Consider the following 20121-nt stretch of genomic DNA (forward strand, 5'->3'; position numbering starts at 1 on the left):
CTGTACTCTGCGTTTAGCTGTTAGGCATATGCGAATTTACATGCGAAATGACTTTACTTTGATTTTTTACAAAAGTTTCTACTTTCATTGACGACTGGCCCCCACACCACAGTTAACTCGGCAAGGGATTGAACTCACAGAGGAGTTGGCTGAAAGAAAACAAGGGTCAGTAAACTCCATGTTATGCACACTTTAGGTTCTGATATCTTTCAAATGGTATACGCCTAAGGATTTATTTGCTCCGCTCGCTATCTCGAAATATGTCGGACTGATCATTTTTGTCACCGATGCCTTGATAAAGACAGGCGCAAGTTGGCTACTAAACTTTTTCGCGAGCGAATACAGTGTCTCCAACTTGCAATTGAACGGTTCGGCTACGCAAGTTATATACCTTAGCATTTGCGGCATGTGATTCTGAAATCTTCTTTTTAGCTTGCTGGCGTGCTACTTGCAACATACCAGGTGTTTTCAGTGCCACAATGTCGGTCAACAAATTCAGATTCCTAGGCAATTCGTAATCCTGTCCGTTGGCTACCATGTTCTGACCGAAACTGAGAAAATACGGGGAAATCCTGCACTGCGGTGTACACTAGAGCTTAAAGACGCGCTTATCGCATCGATGTTTAGATTTCAATTCAGTCGATTTAGCGTCGCTTGTGACCGGTTGTGTTTATCTTGTGATCTGTGATTTTTTGTCAATTTGTCATTAATATCTGTGATACTGGTGCCTTGCTTTGTGACTTAGTCCAACATAACCAGTCGTGCTTGTGTTTTAAATCGTCTGTTTATGTTTAATTGTCTATTTTATCGTAGCAATTTTAACAAAACCTAACTCTGTTTTTAGCCTGTGCATTTTGTTATTGTAACTTCTGTACGCTGTGATGCATTGGTTTCAATAGCTTTTGTTTTGTGACTTAGTCCTTCATAACCAGCCGTGCTTGTGTTTTAAATCGTCTGTTTATGTTTAATTGTCTATTTTATCGTAGCAATTTTAACAAAACCTAACTCTGTTTTTAGCCTGTGCATTTTGTTATTGTAACTTCTGTACGCTGTGGTGCATTTGTTTCAGTAGCTTTTGTTGTTGTTTCCCATAACTTTCTTGTTATCTCTCTCCCGTTTCTTGTCGTCTAAACTGTTGTCGTGTATATTTTGTTTGTGTTTCGCAAGGCACGCTCAGTCGACAGCCACTCTGTCGCGCTTTCTCGTTCTCGCAGTCTCTACGCGCTCTTATACTTTATCCCAGTGTCAAATTAAGTGAGGTATTTATAATTCTTTTGATTTTTGGTTTTATAAATAACATTTTTTTCTTAAATTAAAATACTAAAAAAAAATTTCTCTTTTTTGTTCCAAAAAAGATTGTCAGGTTGGATCGACACCTAATGACGTTTTTATTTACTGTCGCCTCTGCAACATCCGAAATGCACTGGACTTGTTGGCAGAGTAAAGGACTATATTGATCTGCGTGTTGCTTTTCGTGGACTTGTGCCTCATGCGTTGAAATAGACCGTGACTTGGATGGCTAGTTTGCGCTGACCAATGATCGTTTTATGAAACTGTATGATAAACTTATGAGCGTAGTTGCTGATTTCAAAGAGCTTAAGGCGGACCTTGATATTAAAAAAATGTCAGTAGGGTCACTAAAAAAAAAAAAAGGTTGCTCCTTCAAAATCTGTTAAAGTAAAGGCATCAGTTCCAAATCCCAACTTAGCTTCAAATATTTTTACCCGATCGGTAACGGCAGCAATGTCGGCATCCACTGGCGCTGGGGGACCTAAAGCTTCACTGCCAGCAGTACCCATAGGTACCAAAAGCTCTGGAGGAGTCCCTGTTTCTGCTAGTCAGCCTAAGGGGTCAAACACTACGCAGCTTTCTGTACCTACAGGTGAAGTTAGCTCTATAGGAGTCCCTAGTCTCGATAATCAGTCGAACGATGTTCAGATTGCTGGTGGCGGAACAAAGAGCCTCTCGGTTGTTCCTTATAGGAAGCAATTATTTGTGTCTCGTTTAACACATGAAACCACATCTGCAGATGTTTTGGAATTTATACACCAGGAATTCCCATCTCAAAACATCACAGTGGAGGAGTTTTAATTTCCATATGTTCGTAGGATATCCTCATTTAAAATATCTGCTCCTTCTGAAGTACTTAATGTACAAAATTCTAAAAGTTTTTGGCTTAATGATGAATTGGTCATTAAAGAATTTGTTCCAAACAGACGGAGAACTAATAATAGGCCTTCCACGACAGTACCTGCGCCAAAAAAATGAGCAGTTTATTTTTGGCCTATCAAAATGTTAGGGGACTTAATATGAAGCTACCTAAGCTTTATGCTGACTCCTCTGCCTTTTCTGAAGGCATTCTGGTCTTTACTGAGACTTGGCTTAAACCGCAAAAACTTTTTCTATTTATGTAACTTTTTCTTATATTCCACCTGGATCCAACTTAGCATTTGGCTGCAATAAAAGCTGTTCTATCTCATCTTTCCGAAAGGGACATTTCTTGGTCCCCTTGCACTGACTCACTTGTCTCTACCCCTTTATCTGACCATGACTTCATTGACGGTCTGTTAGAATTATCATTGCAGCAAGTTAGCTTTATACGTAATTCACTAAACAGACAATTAGATCTTGTATTTGTTTTAGATTCGTCTGAAGTCACGGTATCTAGAATTGACCCACTTGTTGTGCCAGAAGACCGGTATCATCCCGCATTGGAACTTACAATTTGTCTTCCCTGTGTTGATACCCTCTCTCCTTTACTTTCTCCAAATAAAAGTAGATGCTTTCGTAAATGCGACTTTAATAAACTCAACAACAGGATTTCACAATATAACTGGACAAATTTATATAATTGCTTGGATATTGAAAGTGCTACGGAACTATTTTATAGTGTCCTAAACTATTTTTTCTGGGAATGTGTTCCTGATAGTTTTCCTCATAAGTTAGAGAGGCCTCCTTGGCTTACCAATGAGTCGCAAAGAATTAGAAACCTTAACACAAACTTATATAAAATATACAAAAAGTCGGGTAGACCATCCGATTTTTCAAGATATGTGGTGGCTCATACTAATTTTAATGTACTTAACAGTCATTGCTATTCCATGTATTTGAGCCGATGTAAATTAGAATTTTCAAAGGATCCGAGGCAGTTTTATAACTTTGTCAATGCTAAGCGAAAGTCTTCAGCATTGCCTTCATCAGTACGATTAAACTCTATTGAGGCATCTACGGATCCCGAAATTGCAGATTTTTTTGCTGAATTCTTCCAATCTACTTATAGTTCTGTTTCTTGGTCTAATACTAGCTACCCTAATCACTTAAACAGGGCAAATTGTATTTTTTCTCCAACCTACTTGTATTCTCCGGGGCCAGATGGACTCCCTGGGTGTGTGCTTAAGTTTTGTGCCCGAACTATTTGCAAACCCATTCTTAAACTTTTTAATTTGTCATCTCATCATCTGCTTTTCCTACTATCTGGAAAGATTCTTTTATTATTCCACTCCACAAAAAGGGTGCGAAGGTTAATGTTCAAAGCTATAGAGGAATCTACTAATTGTCTGAAATTCCTAAAACATTTGAACGCATTATTACCTCTCATTTGCAACATTTGTGCTCCTCTTTGATATATCCGTGTCAACATGGTTTCGTTAAGCGAAGATCGACCACCACTAACCTGCTCGAATTGATATATTTTGTAATAGATGGACTTAACAAAACATTGCAGACAGACGTTATATATACAGATTTTAGCAAAGCCTTTGACTCTGTAAACCACTCTCTTCTTTTTATTCAATTTAGATCAGCTCGGGCTTCCGAATAATCTGTTAACTTGGATTTTAAGTTAGGTTAGGTTAGGTTAGGTTAGGGCGGCTGTCGGACTATGGTCCGACACATTTAGACCTCTATGGGTCCATTGTGATACCGCATGATCTCGTTTTTCCTTCTCTAGGGTCCCGTTTCTAGTAGTTTCAACCTGTGTTAAGCTGATCAGCATGTCTTCCACCCGGAAGATTTAATAAAGGCACTTATGTTTTTGAGATTAATCTCCGATATTTTGGTAAGATCGTCGATGAAGGGACTTCTTAAGTGTTTCAGTCTGAGTCTGCATAGGGCTGTGCAGAAGCAGAGAAGGTGCTCTACCGATTCCTCTTCTTCCTCATCCCTGCAGCTTCTGCAGAAATCATTTAACGGGGCTTTTAGCCTACCGGCATGTGCGCCAACAAGCCAGTGGCCTGTAAGAGCTCGAATCAACATGCCACACTCTGTGCGACTGAGTTTGAGTAACTCCAAGTTTTTGTTGTTGTTTATCACAGGCCATGTCTGGTGAGAGATACGATACTGTGATGCGTTCTGCCAATGGGTGATGGCTAGTGTGTTAAAGTAGTTTTTTATATTTAGCTTGAAAGTTGCCATGGGCATACCGACATTCTCCTCTCCTGGGAGGAGAGGCATGGTGGTGCCCTGCCTGGCTAGATCGTCCGCTATGCAGTTGCCTACGATGTGCCGGTGACCCGGAACCCATATTAGGCTGATAGTAAACTGATTTGCCATTTGCTATTGTACGGGAGTTGGTGTTTGTCGAGTAGATCGATTTAATACCCGCTTGGCTATCACTATATATGTTTAGGTGTCCACTTTGGCTTAAGTTCCCTAAACAGGTTAGAGCTTCTTTTATAGCGTGGACCTCCGCCTGAAAGACGCTACAGTGGTCCGAGAGCCTGAATGACTTCCTGATATCTAATTGTTCGGGGTATACACCTCCGCCAATGTGTCTTTCTAATTTGGAGCCATCTGTATAGAAACAGATTGCGTCCGTCGTGCCCGGTCGGCCCTGCTCCCATTCCTCTCTATCTGGAATCAGGGCATCAAAGGGTGTGTGACTATATTCAATGGATTTGCATAGATCCGTGATCTTCGGAATCGATTTATTATGCTAGAGAATTTAAGCATGGCCATAAAATTGGGCTTTCCACTGCCATGTGTCCCTCAGTCGTATAGCTGCCAATTTGGCCCTTTCCATGCCTGCTAAGTCCAGGCTAGGGAGGTTCAAGATCGCATTCAGCGCTTCATTCGGGGTGGTTCGAAGGGCTCAACTAATACACAAAGCCGCCATTCGCTGTACTTTTTTTAGAGGAGCCAGTATGCATTGTTTGTGCAAGGCGGTCCACCACATAGCCACTCCGTACAGTAGGATTGGCTTGACTACCGCTGTGTATATCCAGTTGACTATTCTTGGGGACATGCCCCATCTTAGCCCAATTGCTTTTTTACAGAAGTAAAGTGCAAAGGTCGCTTTTTTGGTTCTCTCTTGGTTGTTTAAGCCCCATTTGAGGCGTTTATCTAGTACTAACCCCAAGTACCTGGCGTGATCGCTAAAAGAAAGATTACAATTGTTTAGAATGGGTGGGTTAAGTTGTGGAATTTTGTACCTATTTGTAAATAGAACAAGTTCTGTTTTCGAGGGATTTACCCCGAGTCCGTTCGCTACCGTCCATTCCGATAGTATTTTAAGTTTAGCGGTCATAAGATCGCAAAGTGTTTGTGGATATTTTCCATTAAAGATGATGGCGACGACCTACAACCTCCTCCTTCCAAAATCCGCAGTAGTTTATTTACTGCGATATTCCACAAGAGGGGTGATAGTACACCTCCTTGCGGGGTGCCTCTGTTCACTAGTCTAGTCTGGGTTGAGGTCCCTAGTGTGGCTGTGACCATTCTGCTTATCAGCAATTTATGGATTAGCCTCACCATTGGCGGCTCAACCCCTAGTTCTGTGAGAGATTCTGTTATAGCAGTGGGGAGCACGTTATTGAAGGCCCCTCTATACCCAGGAAGGCGATCAGTGTGTATTCCTTGATGCTGAGTGATTTCTCGATGCTGCTTACCACCAAGTGTAGCGCCGATTCGGTTGACTTACCTTTGGTGTAAGCGTGCTGTGCTTCTGATATTTGTGTCGGGTCTACGGTGGCCCTTATGTGTAGGCTTATCATTCTTTCAAAGCTCTTAAGCAGGAATGATGTTAGCCTTATTGGCCTAAAATCCTTTGCTGTGGTGTGAGTGGCCTTTCCTGCCTTGGGAATGAAAACCACCTTTGTTTCTTGCCATGCTGTTGGTAGTTCTCCTACCGCCAAGATGGATTGGAAGATTTTTTCAACCAGTTTATGGCTATTTGTCCTGCTTGTTGGATGTGAGCCGGTGTTATCCCGTCCGGTCCCGGCGATTTGTATGGTTTGAAACTACGAATGGACCATTATATGTTGCGGTCTGATAGGAGTGGATCTAATTCGATTCCCTCTCCTGCTCCTCTTTCAGGAGGATGACCTGCTTGTTGGCTCCCCGGGAAGTGAGCGTCTAGGAGCAGGTCCAAGGACTCTTTACTGGAGTCTGACCATGATCCATTTGCTTTTTAAAGATAGCCCAAAGGCGCGGCTGTCTTAGAGAGTATTTTTCTGAGCCTTGCGGCATCAGTTGTTTTTTCTATGTCTTTGCTCTTCTAATGGCGTTTTTGTAAGAGGCTAGTTCATACTTGTAGTTCAGCCAATTAGTGTACTCATTTCCCGCCTTTGCTCTGTTAAACAGGCATCTGCAGTTGGTTCTGAGGATTGATAGTTGTTGGGTCCACCAGGGGGTTTTTTCGTTCCCCTTGGTTTCCCTGTGGAGCATGCAACTTTGAATGTTGCATGCCTCTGTGAATTTATTTACTGTTCCGTCCAGCTCTTGTGGGTTTGTGATGCTTTTTTGACGATTCCATGGGGAGGATATTCGTCAGAACTTCTTTGTACTTGTGCCAGTCGGCTCGTCTGGGGTTAGCTGACCGGCAAGGGCGAATCAAGCGACAATACTGTTTCTATGAATCTATGGTCCGAAAAGGAGTGCTCGTCAGAGACTGCCCAGTTTTTGACTGCGCCTACGAGTGAATTTGATACCAAAGTTAGATCTATGATCGTTTGCCAAGCTTTAGATATGAATGTAGGGACATTGCCCCTATTGCATAAGAATAGGTTCGAATCTAGAATAAAATCAAAAAGAGACTCACCTCTGTCGTTGTTGTTTGGGCAACCCCACCGGGTGTGATGGGCGTTGGCGTCACAACCAAACCTTTCTTGAGCTTTTCGCATTCCTCTGCCAGTCCTCTGACCCCCCTCTGGGGGGTTTTCCTTTTCAAAGGCCAAGTAGGCCGATAGAACCCTTATAGAGCCACTTTGCACCTCCAGGCTTACTGCGGTGTTGTCTCCTTTGCTGTAATTGCGAAGTAGAAATATACTAAGATGCCTTTTGGCTAATATGAAGGTTCGAATTTTACCTTCTTTGGGGTCAAGCATAAGCTTGTATTTTTTTGTTCCTAGTCCAGCAACCTTGCCTCCTACTACCCAAGGTTCCTGTACAAGGACTAGGTCGGCTCCGACTTCGGTCAGGGGAAGCAGAAGTGCAGCAGACGCTGCTTTACTGAGTTGAAGGTTTCTTTGTAGAAGTCTTAGTGACATCTACAGCTTCAACCTCCACCACAGTGACGTCGGCCTCCTCTGTGTCGCTGAGGTCTACGTCCTCGATGGCCGGTCCGAGCGATCGCATCTCTCTGCTTAGCGACGAATCGGTAGAGTAGCCGTCCTCCGGCCCTCCAGGTGCCTCCAACTCCTCAGCAAGCACCTGCTCGGCTGCGTTGTCGGCAGAGCTGCTAGCGGCGTTGGAGTCGCCCTTATACAGCTTGATGTGTATCGCACTGAACCCGAAGTTCAGCACTCGTCGAGCAGTCTCGATCGGAGCAACTGACTCCTTGTTTAGGACCAACACCGCCTGGTTGACGTCCCCTTCATGCTCCTCCACCTTGACGACTTTCCAGTCCTTCGTGGGGAGGTGCGGGTTGCATTTTTGCAACATGAAGAGGATGTCCTCCGGCGCCTTGATCGCTGCTGGAAGCCAGATCCTGGCTCGGGGTCTACTGAGGACATCGCACCAGTCAAGCGCAACGATGTTCGCCCCTTCGTATACCTCGCCGAGCTTGCTCGTCGCCTGTTTATACATGTCAGCCGACCACTGACTGTCGCAGGCCACCACCTTGACGCTACCCTGGTACCAGCCCGCGTCCATGCAGCAGGGCGACGTGCCTGGCTTCTCCCGTACCATGCGCAGGCAAATGAGGGAAAGGTGGGACTCCACTGCCTTCCACTTGTTCCTGGGGATCCTGCCCTCCGGATTTCCCCTGTCAATCAGGCCGAGTAGTACACGGTTCTTCGTGATTTCGGCGAAGGAGACCGATGGCTGGATCTTAGATCTCTTCGCCGATGGCCCGGGTAGTTCGAGGGATCGCTGCCTTTGTTAGCTCCAGCGGGTGGCCCGAGCGCCTTGGCAGTGCCTACCGCTGCTTTCGGCGCAGATGCACACGTGGCGGAGGCGTTTGCGGCAGGCTTTCTGCCACCCATCATCCCCAGTTTGGGATGCGGCCCTTTCTGGACTGTGCTGGTATGGATGGTGGAACCAGTGTTCAGCTTATCCATGGGTTTTTTGAGAGTACCCGTCTCTGTGTTTCGTGTTGTGTTGTTGGTTTTCTTAATATGTTCCATAATTTGGTCCCACGAGTTGCGGAGAAGGGGAAAAGTCCGCCCGGGCAGAGATCCGCGATGCCCGGGTAAGGCGATAGTTAGAACAGGGGGTCGCCATGTCTCTGAGCACACCGTTTGAGACTGGGCAAGTTTTTGATCCGGGCCCCCAGCCAGGATGACTCTTGGCACGGTCCGTATTATACCGTAGTTCGGCCCGGAGTGAGATGTTGTTTAGGAGGGGGGATGGGTAGGTGTTGTGTTGGGAGTGGGTTTGTGTAAAGCAACTATTTAGATGCGGCTGAACAACTCGCATCGTCGGTATTGCTTCGTTGCAAAATACCCGCTGGCTGTCCGGGACTGTTTATTTACTGGGGTTTCCGTGTTTGACGTATCCCACCAGCTTACTCACAGTTGGCCTCGGGAGAGGTCGTCCGCTATCCGCAACCTGCGACTCGGTTGCCCAAGCTAGGCGACTTTGGAACCATCTCACAAGTTCCTCAGCCGACAATTTTATTTATTTTTATTTATTTTATCGAATGTAATATCATTTTTTGTCACAATTGTTGATGTTAGAAATTTTTGTTAAAGGCGTGTTCGCCACTACTTTTTACCTCGTTAAAAGGTGTTTTTGTTTGATACATATATATTCTAAAATTTAAGCCCGTTTGGACTTTCAATAAGACTGAGCATAACATTTGTTTTTCCACAGTTTGAGGGACCGACAACCAATGCTCTTATTGTATTGGGTAATAAGGATCTATGTCGTGGAACTGAATTTGGTAATGAGTGATCACCACCCTCGATATTTCTAACACAGATTTCTTGTTTTTGACGTATTAAACGCATATTCACGTGTGTAATGTAGTTCATTCGATGTGAAATGCTCCTTGATTAAACATTATATAAAATGGGTAGAAGATTTTATAATTGTTGCAGTCAGAGTTCAAACTTGAAACGAGGTAGTGGTATTATCAACAAAATAATTAACTCACTTCCATTTGAAGCACATATTCCTGGTTATAATTTTTGTGGACCTGGAACAAAGCTAAAACAAAGGTTGGAGGGCGGTGATCGTGGGATAAATCAATTGGATGAAGCTTGTAGAGTACATGATATTGCATATTCACAATATAAGGATCTAGCTGATCGACATAAGGCTGACGCAGTATTAATAAATAAGCGTGGGAACGTGTTCGATCAAAAGATAGTAGTATTGCAGAGAAAACAGCAGCATACTTGATTACAAATATTATGAAAACAAAAAAGAAATTCGGACTGGGTGTGAAAAAGGGAACAAACAGAAAGTGTAAGAAAAGGAAATCAAAGGTAAAGAGTTTTTCAAATGTTATCCAAACAGGAATACGGGCATTGAAAACTAGGAAACCACTAGATCTAATGAGTGCGATTAACGTTGCGCGTAAAGCAGTCAATAAATCAATTGTTAGAAAAAAAAATTAAGATTCCTCGTACTATAAATTTACCGAAAATTGGTGGTTTTTTACCTATTGTACCCATTTTTACTGCACTAAGTGCATTAGGTAGTCTCGCCTCTGGTACTGCAGCCATTGCTAGGACTATCAATAATGCAAGTACACCTATCCCTCGCTTTGCGTCGTTTCGTTTTGCGTTTTTTCGAAGTTGCGTCGCTTCTTAAATATAACTAATTTTCATTGTGCGTCGTTAGATTTTTGATGTTGCGTTGTTTTGGGATGAAGTCGTTAATATGTTTTTAAAGGGTGGCAACACCTTATTCACTTATTCTTATTCTTATTCACTTATTCATTATTTTTTTTTTTAAAGAAAGCCGGCCTACGACAACAGACACTAAAGACTCGTCAGAGAGTGATTAATTCTAATTTTATTTTTCATAACTGAGTATGTAATTAAAGAATTTTGTTTTAAACGAATTAGTTTCTTTTTGTTTTTATATGTATAATATGTAATAAAATGAAATTTTATTTTGGTTTTTTTTTAATGATCCCTTTGCTCAATTTTCTTTTTTTTTGTAACCCTGGAACCAATCTTCGAACTTTACATGGTTTGCTATAGAAAATCCTAATTCACTTTGCGTCGTTCCAATTTGCGTCGTATTTTTTTGGAACGTATCCCCGACGCAAAGCGAGGGATAGGTGTATGGGGAAAAAACAATTAGAAGAGAGTAAACGACATAATAAAAAAATGGAAAGTATTAAGGTAGGTGAAGGTATGTTTCTTAAACCTTATAGAAAAGGTTATGGATTATATCTTAATCCATTTAGAGGAAATCCAAAAAACTAATTACTAAGCTACCTAAAAAACCTCTTTCAAATTTTGAAATTTTGAATTTTGCTCAAAAGTACATTCCACATTTCCGAGGTGTGTTTATGAGAGACTCACTACCAAAATCTCCTTGGAGAAAAGAGTTAGGAATTATAAACCTAGATGATAGTTCATCAAATGGTACACTGGTTGGAAATATAAACGATTTGGATGTGTGGACTGTATGTAATTTTATTCTTGCCAGTTGCGAAGCCTATTTGATACTGATACGAATTTCACATAAAGACGCCGTCGTAGCAGCGTTGCCAGAAACTAAAAAGTATATATATATATGTATGTCGGATTTCTGTTACATAGGATAGAGATGGCATTATGCGCCTAAATATGAGAGTTTATTAAAGACTGCAACCGTTCACGTTAGCTTATACAAAAAATAAAAAAAAGTACACATTACTTTGATAGTTTTGAAAATTTACAACCCCCAAAAGAAATTGTGAAATACTTGGGGAATAACATTAACTATAACTATGAGAGAAAACAAACCTTTAATAGTACCAACTGTGGACACCTGTCCCTCCAATTCTTACTCTCTATCCCACCCTAACTTTTTATTTATGATCAAGTAATTTCTCTATGATTCTTGAAACCCACCCTATTTACATGCTATTCGCTGCTATGATTGGTCGATTCTAAATCAAAAATGAGATATAAAAGGGAGGGTTAGTTTACCTTAAGGTATAAAAACTCGATCAAAAGATATTCTAACTCACATTTAAAAACCACTTGCAAACAGTCTCAACCTAAAAGTTTCAAGCTAAAACGTTCTCAACCTAAAGTTTCAGCCTAAAAAATCTTGCAATCATCAAAATCAACAACAACAACATCAATAACAGTTAAAACAGTGAAACAACAACATCAAAAACAGCTATAACTGCTAAAAACAGCTGAAAACAACAACATGAAAAACAGCTACAACTGCTAAAAACAGCTGAAAACAACAACATTAAAAACAGCTACAACTGCTAAAAACAGCTGAAAACAACAACAACAAAAACAACTACAAGAAGGCACAACTACAATAGTAACAACTACAAATGGTCAAAAATTTTAGTGGTAACGCACCAAAACCTCTTTTAACAAAGACGAAGATGGAATCGGACGTGCGCTACCCTATTCGACGAGCTCAACGTAAGAAAACCAGCTTTGGAATGGCCCTGACTCTTAAACTTGAAGAGTATATGCTGTACCTGGCGAAACGATACTCAACTTTAGAGGATTCAATAATTGAATATATAAGGGATAATCTTTTTTGTATTATTAAAAGGAATGATAACAACCTCTATTTAGAATTAAATAAAGCTTAAAATGCATTCATTTTTAATATTATTAATGTATTTATTTTGATAAATAAAAATAAAAATAAAATTTCATAAAACTCAAACTCAAACCCTTTGTTATAAATATTTAAATTATACTAAATTTTTTCCAGTAGCACAGGAGTATCAGAGAAAACGACAACAATGAAGCGTAAACTTTTAGAACAGTTAACGAAAAGTAGAAATTCGTTAAAAAGAAAATTTGATGAATTGAAACAAATAAAAAATGAGAACGTATCAAATTTGGAGGAAACTTTTAAACCTATTACAGAACCATTGCATGAATGACTCACTGAAAATAAAAAATTGAATAAAAAAGAATATATTAATGATACACATGATATTAAGACTAAGTTCAAGAAAGAGAAAATAAGAGTACCTAAAGTAAAAAATGGGTACACGAGAGAGTAATCGAAAGTGATAGTGAGAGTGATGCTTATGTTGATGCTTTTTCACAAAACTCTCATATAGATGAATCCGATGTTTCACAACAGTCTCTTATAGATAAATCCGATGTTTCACAACAGTCTCACACAGATGATTTAAATGAAAGTGTATATGAAGAAACCGGGGTGAATTACAATCTCAACATTAATCAGTTAAAGCAAGAAAAGATTTTAGACAATAGTTATTTACCAAGAGAAGAAAATAATATTTTAATGTTGGGTAATACAACACTTAAAATTAAAAAAAAATTTAATGGAATTAGGAAGTGGAAATTTATGGACTCTATCACCAGGTCTATACTCTTTAATTTTTCATAATAGTCCTAAGGATTATACTAAGAATGATTTAGAATCATATAAAAACATTTTAATTGCAACAAGTGCTCACAAAAGAAACTATCAACCAGTTGGTCGAATAAAAGGAAATCGTTCTAAAAAATATTCTTCAATTAATGTTCAGCCAAAAGTCTTAGCAGCTATGGCTGTCATCCCTCCCTGTAGCTTAATTTTTATAAGTAAGCCTGCAGTGTACAAGTAAATAAATTCTTAAATTATTAAACCATTAATATCATCCTCAGTAAATGAAGAATATACTGGTTCTGGGTATATAAGACTACAAAAAATACCACCAAACTATGTATATTGGGATAATGTTAATGAACTTGTTGAAAGATTGCAACTCTTAATGGCATCAAGAGCTGCTGGTAATAATACCCATACTAATGAAGTTCTTTCAATAATAGAAGAATTGCGGGAAGCAAAAATAATATATTAATAAATTAGAAAACGTTTTCACATTTTGTTTAATAGTAAAAAGTCTATTGACTGGTCACTTTTCAAATGATACAGATTTTTCCTCGCTTTTTAAAAGGGAAGCTTAGAGTCTTACAGGTATATATCTATACACTGATAGTCACATAAATGTTCAAAAAAAAAAGAATTAAAAACTCTTTAAAACCTATAAATGGAAATGATTTTGCTACTAAATTTTATGTAGATGATAAAATTAATGAAGCGAAATCACATCAAATGGAATCTATAACTAAATCATCTTAACTACGAAATAAAAGAGTATCAGAGCTGGAAAGTAATGTAATAAAAATGATAACTCAAATGGAGTATATACATAATTCATTAAAAGAGCTTCTTGATAAATTGGAAAATCTTAACATGAATCGCAAATGTTAGTCAAAACTGCTTCTAAGCAGCTCTTAGACAGTTCGTAAACAACTATTGGGGTTCTTTTGATTTCCTAATTAGTTTTGCAATCACAGGATACAGCTTTCCCCAACATAATCGGACATGTTCCTATAAGATATAAATAAACAGTTCACTACTATCGAAATAGTAGTTCCTTTTAATCTGATAATTATTTGATTGCGATAATTGAATAATTTTCTGAAATAAATAATTTTGAAAATATGAGTTATGTATTATTCTTGGTGTTGGGGCGGGGTGGCTTGATCGCTTAAATTAAAACAACGGAGTCCCAAGAACGAAGGTACGAAACACACGGGAGTACGTTGGGGTTCTTATTGTCACTTTGAGAATTGAACTAGTAAAGCCTTACATAACTTAAGCGCTCCAGAGCGGAGCGGAGCTTAAGGGAGAGATGGAGACGGAGAGCAGAGGGCAGTGCGAGCACGCGAGCTGTAGACATCTGGATAAAACTGCCTCTCGTCACTGCCCCCAGAAATTAAACAAATTAACACAAAACAAAAGGATAATATATTTCTCTCTCTGTTGGCTTGATGATTTTTCCTAATTTAATTATAAGAATGAAATTAACTCCAAAACCAGTTTTAGAAAATTGTTTAACATTGATAGAAAAGAGACGGAAATTTTTTGTTCTATGACGTTGTAAGTCATGATTCAATTTAGGAGTAGATGTGTCTAAATGGGATGGAGTTGGCAAGCATCCTTGATATAAATTGGTATTCATCGGTGGGAATCTGTGAAATCAATAAATTAGAAAATAAAACTGCAAATATAAAACGGTTCTACGGAAATATAAATATACAAAGTGGAAGAGTTAATTTCAGATTTCGAAAAAGTTCTCAAAATGTCAGAACCTTCAACAAGCCAGACTGGAGCAAGTAAAAGACTCCACTTGAATCCGCCTCATGAACATACAAACCATCAGGCAATAACAAACAATACCATGTTAAATGTAGGAGATTTAATTAAACAAATCGTAAATTTTGAATTAAATCCATTAAAGGTGGAGAATTTAAACTTAAGATCGCAGCTTTCTCACAAAATTAAAACGGTTGAGGATTATAAGATAGAGATTATAGATCCAAATATCAAGTGCAACACATCTTATGAGATCATCAAATCTGTTAGGGAATATATAGGTGAAGAGGTTAAATATGTAAGCTGGAGAGAATCGGCTGAAATAGCCATGGGAGTGCCAGAGGGAGTAAAAGATTTTATTCTGCCTTATCTATATTACGAAACAAAATAAGAGGAATGGCAAACGATGCCTTAACCCATAACGGTAAGGTATTAAATTTCGATGCCAGACTTGACGACAAACGACCAATTCATATTATTGAACAGGAATTAAGTGTATTGAGTCAGGGGAAATTATCCATAATGGATTATATGATACAGTTAATAGAAAATTACCACTACTAATTAATAAAACTATTATGACCTACGGTAGAAACAAACCGATAAGGGGCCGTCCATAAACCACGTGGACAAATATTAAGCACTTTTTGACCCCCCCTCGTGGACAATCGTGGATTTTTAACAAGCCCCCCCCCCCCAATTTTTGTCCACGTGGACTTTTTTATTGAAAATTTTTTTAACTTTAAATTTAAAAGTGGAATAAATAACATAATGGTTAAAATTAAATTTTTACTATATCCACGTGGACATTTACCCCGACCCCCCTACCCCCCTCGTGGAAAATCGCGGACTTTTGACGAGCCCCCCCCCCCCCCCCCCTCCCCACAAAAGTGTCCACGTGGTTTATGGACGGCCCCTAACAGCGGAAATGAATGAGAAACATAGGAAGACAGCTCTTAAAGTTTTCATTACCGACCTCAACGGCCAAATTTCAGATACTATTTTCTCAACGAATCCACCTGACCTACCAAATGCAATGGTCATAGTTCAGGAATTGGAAAGCAACAACATGAGGGCTCATTTCGCAAATAGTTTCTCAACTACTCAGAGAAAACGTAGCGAGACAAACTCTAGTGGAAATGGACAAACACATTTCAACCACACGACAAGACAGCAAAACAATAGTTACAGTAACCAGCGAAACAATAATAATTTAAGGTTTAATCTTGACAACAACCAGAACAAAAATACTTATGGGTATTATAATCAGAATAAAAATAATTCTTGGAACCAGGGTAGATTTAATAATAACCAACAAAATCAGTGGAACACCTATAGGCAGCCACAAAATAAGCCAGAACCAATGGAGGTAGACGAGTCTATCCAGGTTCAGAATAGGGCTAACAACGGCTATAATCAAAGCTATAATAAATATCAAAATAATAATTATAGACAGAACAAGTGGGATCAAACTAAAAAATTTGATACCCAGAACACTCAGCAAGGCCAAGCCCAAAATAAAAGGGTACCAACTGGAACTGTTAACTAACCGGCTAACAAGATGATGAGACTAAATAACATTGAGGAGAACCATTTTTTAGACAAGAGTCAGGAGTAGGCTTACCCTACTTAATAGGAAATGACCCGAAATTAGTAAAAAATTAAAAATATTAATTGACACTGGGGCAACCTCGTGTTATATAAGAACAGGAATTTATAAAAATAAGAACGAGCTTCCAATATACAAAAGAGTATCCACAGTGAATGGATATTCAATAATTAAATATTATCATATGATAACTATTTTTGATACGCGATATACTTTTTATGAAATAGATGGGCTATACTCAGATTTGCTGGTCGGCTATAACCTATTGAAAAAGATAGGAGCTGTAATTGATACAGCTAAGGGAGTTATTAAATACAATCGAATAGAAGAAAAATTAAATTATGATAACGGAAACATTTTAAACCAACGTTCTTTAACAGAAGAAAACACCATTCTTCCATTAAAAGAACTCGTATTCAAAAATACTTTGATGAAAAGGCTCAAATTAGATCCGAATCTGAAATGGGTAATCAAAGCGAATTTAGTTTGGGATATACAAATCCTGAACACGCCGTCGTTGAAAAATCCGACAAAACTAAAAGTTTGGAATTCAAAAATTCTGAACACGCCGTCGTTGAAAAATCCGACAAAAATAAAAGTTTGGAATTCAAAAATTTCCGAACACGCCGTCGTTGAAATAACCGACAAAAATAAAAGTTTGGGAATTAAAAATCCTGAACGCGCCGTCGTTGAGAAATCCGACAGAAATAAAAGTTTGGAATTTAAAAATTCTGTACACGCCGTCATTGACCTATTCGACAATCAAAAAATAAACAACATAAAAATATCGTTTGGAGATCAAAGAAAAGATCTGGAGAATGAAATATTAAATATTATCAATGAAGAGCATTCTAAAATAAATATGCAGATTCCTTTTAGGACAGATATCCGCGGTGAAATAAACACCGTAATTGATAGGGCCATTTACAGCAAACAATACCCTTATGCTCTATCAGCTTCAGATTTTGTAAATTCTGAAATAAGTCGAATGCTAAAAGAAGAAATTATAAGGCCAAGTAGAAGTTCTTATAATTCACCTATACTTGTGGTACAAAAAAGGGTTTCAATGAAGACGGAACTCCAAAACTCAGACTGGTAATTGATTATAAAAAACTTAATGAAAATACAATACCTGATAGATATCCAATGCAGGACCCTTCAGTGATTTTGTCAAATCTTGGAAAAGCCAAATACTTTTAAACAATTGACTTGGAATCTGGATTTTATCAGATTGTCTTGAATGAACCAGATATTCCGAAAACCTCATTTTCAATAAACAATGGGAAATACGAATTCATAAGAATGCCTTTCGGTTTGACCAACGCTCCAAGAATATTTCAACGAGTGATGGATGGTATTTTAAGAGAACAAGTGGGTAAAACATGTTATGTTTATATGGATGACATAATTATATTTTCAAAAACAATTGAACAACATTACAAAGATTTAATTGTCATTATTAAAATTTTGCTGAACGCAAACATGAAAATTTCGATTGAAAAATCAAAGTTCTTTAAATTAGAGACAAACTTTCTCAGTGACGTTGTTTCTCACAATGTGATCAAAACCGATCCCGAAAAAATTTCTACAATTGCAAAATATTCGATCCCTAAAAATATTCGAGAGCTTAGAAGCTAGGCCTTACAGGTTATTAGAGAAAATTTGTGCAAAAATACGCAAAGATAGCTAAACCTTTAACAAAAAATTTAGAAGTCCAAAACGGCAAAGTATCAAAAAAGGCATCACGTAAAACTTTAATACAGTTTGAGGATTCAGCTGTAAGAGCTTTTAAAGAGCTTTTTTAATTACACAAGTAGTACTAGTACAACCGGACTATAATAAGAAATTTACTCTAACAACTGACACATCTGACTTAGCAATTCGTGCTGTTCTTTCTCAGAAAGGAAAACCAATTACATTTATTTAAAAAACTCTGACCAAAACCGAACAATTATACGCAACAAATAAAAAGGAACTTTTAGCCATAGTATGGGCTTTTAAAAATCTTCGAAATTACTTATACGGGGTTAAGAACATCGAGATCTATACCGATCACCATTTCTTTCATTTTCCATTTCTCAAAAAAATTCAAATATCGAGATGGAAAGATGGTATTCCTTCATTGAAAGCTATTCACCCAAAATTATTTATAAGCCAGGAGCAACAAATGTTGTTGCGGACGCTTTATCACGGATCCAAATTAATAACTTAACGGAAAGTAATGAATCGGTCTCAGATCAAAATACTCAGCATTCAGCAGAGAGAAGTTTTGAGAATGTTATACAAGAAACCCGAAAACCCTTAAACCAGTTTAAGCAACAATTGCTAATAGCAACGGGGAGGTATGCAATACAGGAGTCAATTAATGTATTCGGAAATACTAGACATAGTATGACACTCCAGAAAATTTAGTATCAATCTTAAGGGAATATATTTAGCCCAATATAACAAGAGGAGATCACTGTTCTCTAGAAGATTTTTACAGAATTCAAAAACCACTTAAGGAAAATTTTATAAATAAATTTTTATGCACTAAGACGTTTGTCCAGGATGTCGAAAACGCTCATAGAGGGCTTGATGAAAATTATAAAAAATAACTAGACTTTATTATTGGCCTCATTTATACAAAAAGCTTAAGGAGTTTATAAAGAATTGCACAATCTGCAATCAATACAAATACAAAAGACACCCAGTACAGATTCCTATCGGTCAAGCACCTATTCCAGAAAGAGAAGGTGAAAATTTGCATCTTGACATATATTATGCTCAAAATCTTAAAATCATTACCTGTATAGATTCGTATTCGAAATACTTTGTCGTAAAAGAAATGCCTAATAATGCCTAAATATAGAAAATATAGCTTCAGACATTTTACAATAATTTCCATTGATGATAGATAACGAACCAAGCTTTTCATCATCCCAATTTAAATCCTTTGCACAAAGAAATGGGATATCTCTATTCCTTGCAGATCCTCATCCTTATCCCCCCACACTCTACCTTAACAGAAATTGCTCGCTGGATTAAGGATGAGCTTAATTTAATTGATTATTCCGAAATTATAACAAGGAAGAACGCTATAGTCGAGTACCTCGACTATTAGATACCCGTTACTCAGCTAAAGGGACCAAAGGGAAATGGAGATATGCAAGCAGCAAAGCGAGATTGAAATGCGCCACCTATCGGCGGTAGACAGATTTAAGCGTTATGGGCGTTAGAGTGGGCGTGGCAAATTTTTTTTTGGGTCAATCGATAGGTATTGACGAGACCAATACAGTTCAGTTAAAATTTTGTATCTAGCATGAAAATTGTGGGCGCCACAGCCTTGGGCGGTTTGTGGGCGTTAGAGTGGGCGTGGCATATTCGCGTATCAAAATTGCGCTGCGTACAAAGCTACGGAATCTAAATCTGAAATCCTGATTCTATATCTTTGATAGTTTCCGAGATATCCACGTTCATACTTACGATTTTTTGAAGTTTGGGGGCGGTTTGTGGGCGATAAAGTGGGCGTGGCAAACTTTTTTTTAAGTCAATCGATAGGTATTGATGAGAACAATACATTTCAGTTAAAATTTTTATTCTAGCATCAAAACTGTAGGAGCCACAGTTTTGGGCGGTTTATGGGCGTAAAAGTGGGCGTGGCACTCTACTGAAACAAACTTGCGCTGCGTAAGAAGCTCAGGAATCTGCACGCCAAGTCTCAATAGCCTAGCTCTCATAGTTTCCAAGATCTCAGCGTTCATCCGGACAGACAGACGGACAGACGGACAGACGGACAGACGGACAGACGGACATGGCTAGATCGACTCGGCTAG

The sequence above is a fragment of the Drosophila subpulchrella genome, unplaced genomic scaffold (assembly GCF_014743375.2).
Source record: "Drosophila subpulchrella strain 33 F10 #4 breed RU33 unplaced genomic scaffold, RU_Dsub_v1.1 Primary Assembly Seq75, whole genome shotgun sequence".
Taxonomy (NCBI): Eukaryota; Metazoa; Arthropoda; class Insecta; order Diptera; family Drosophilidae; genus Drosophila; species Drosophila subpulchrella.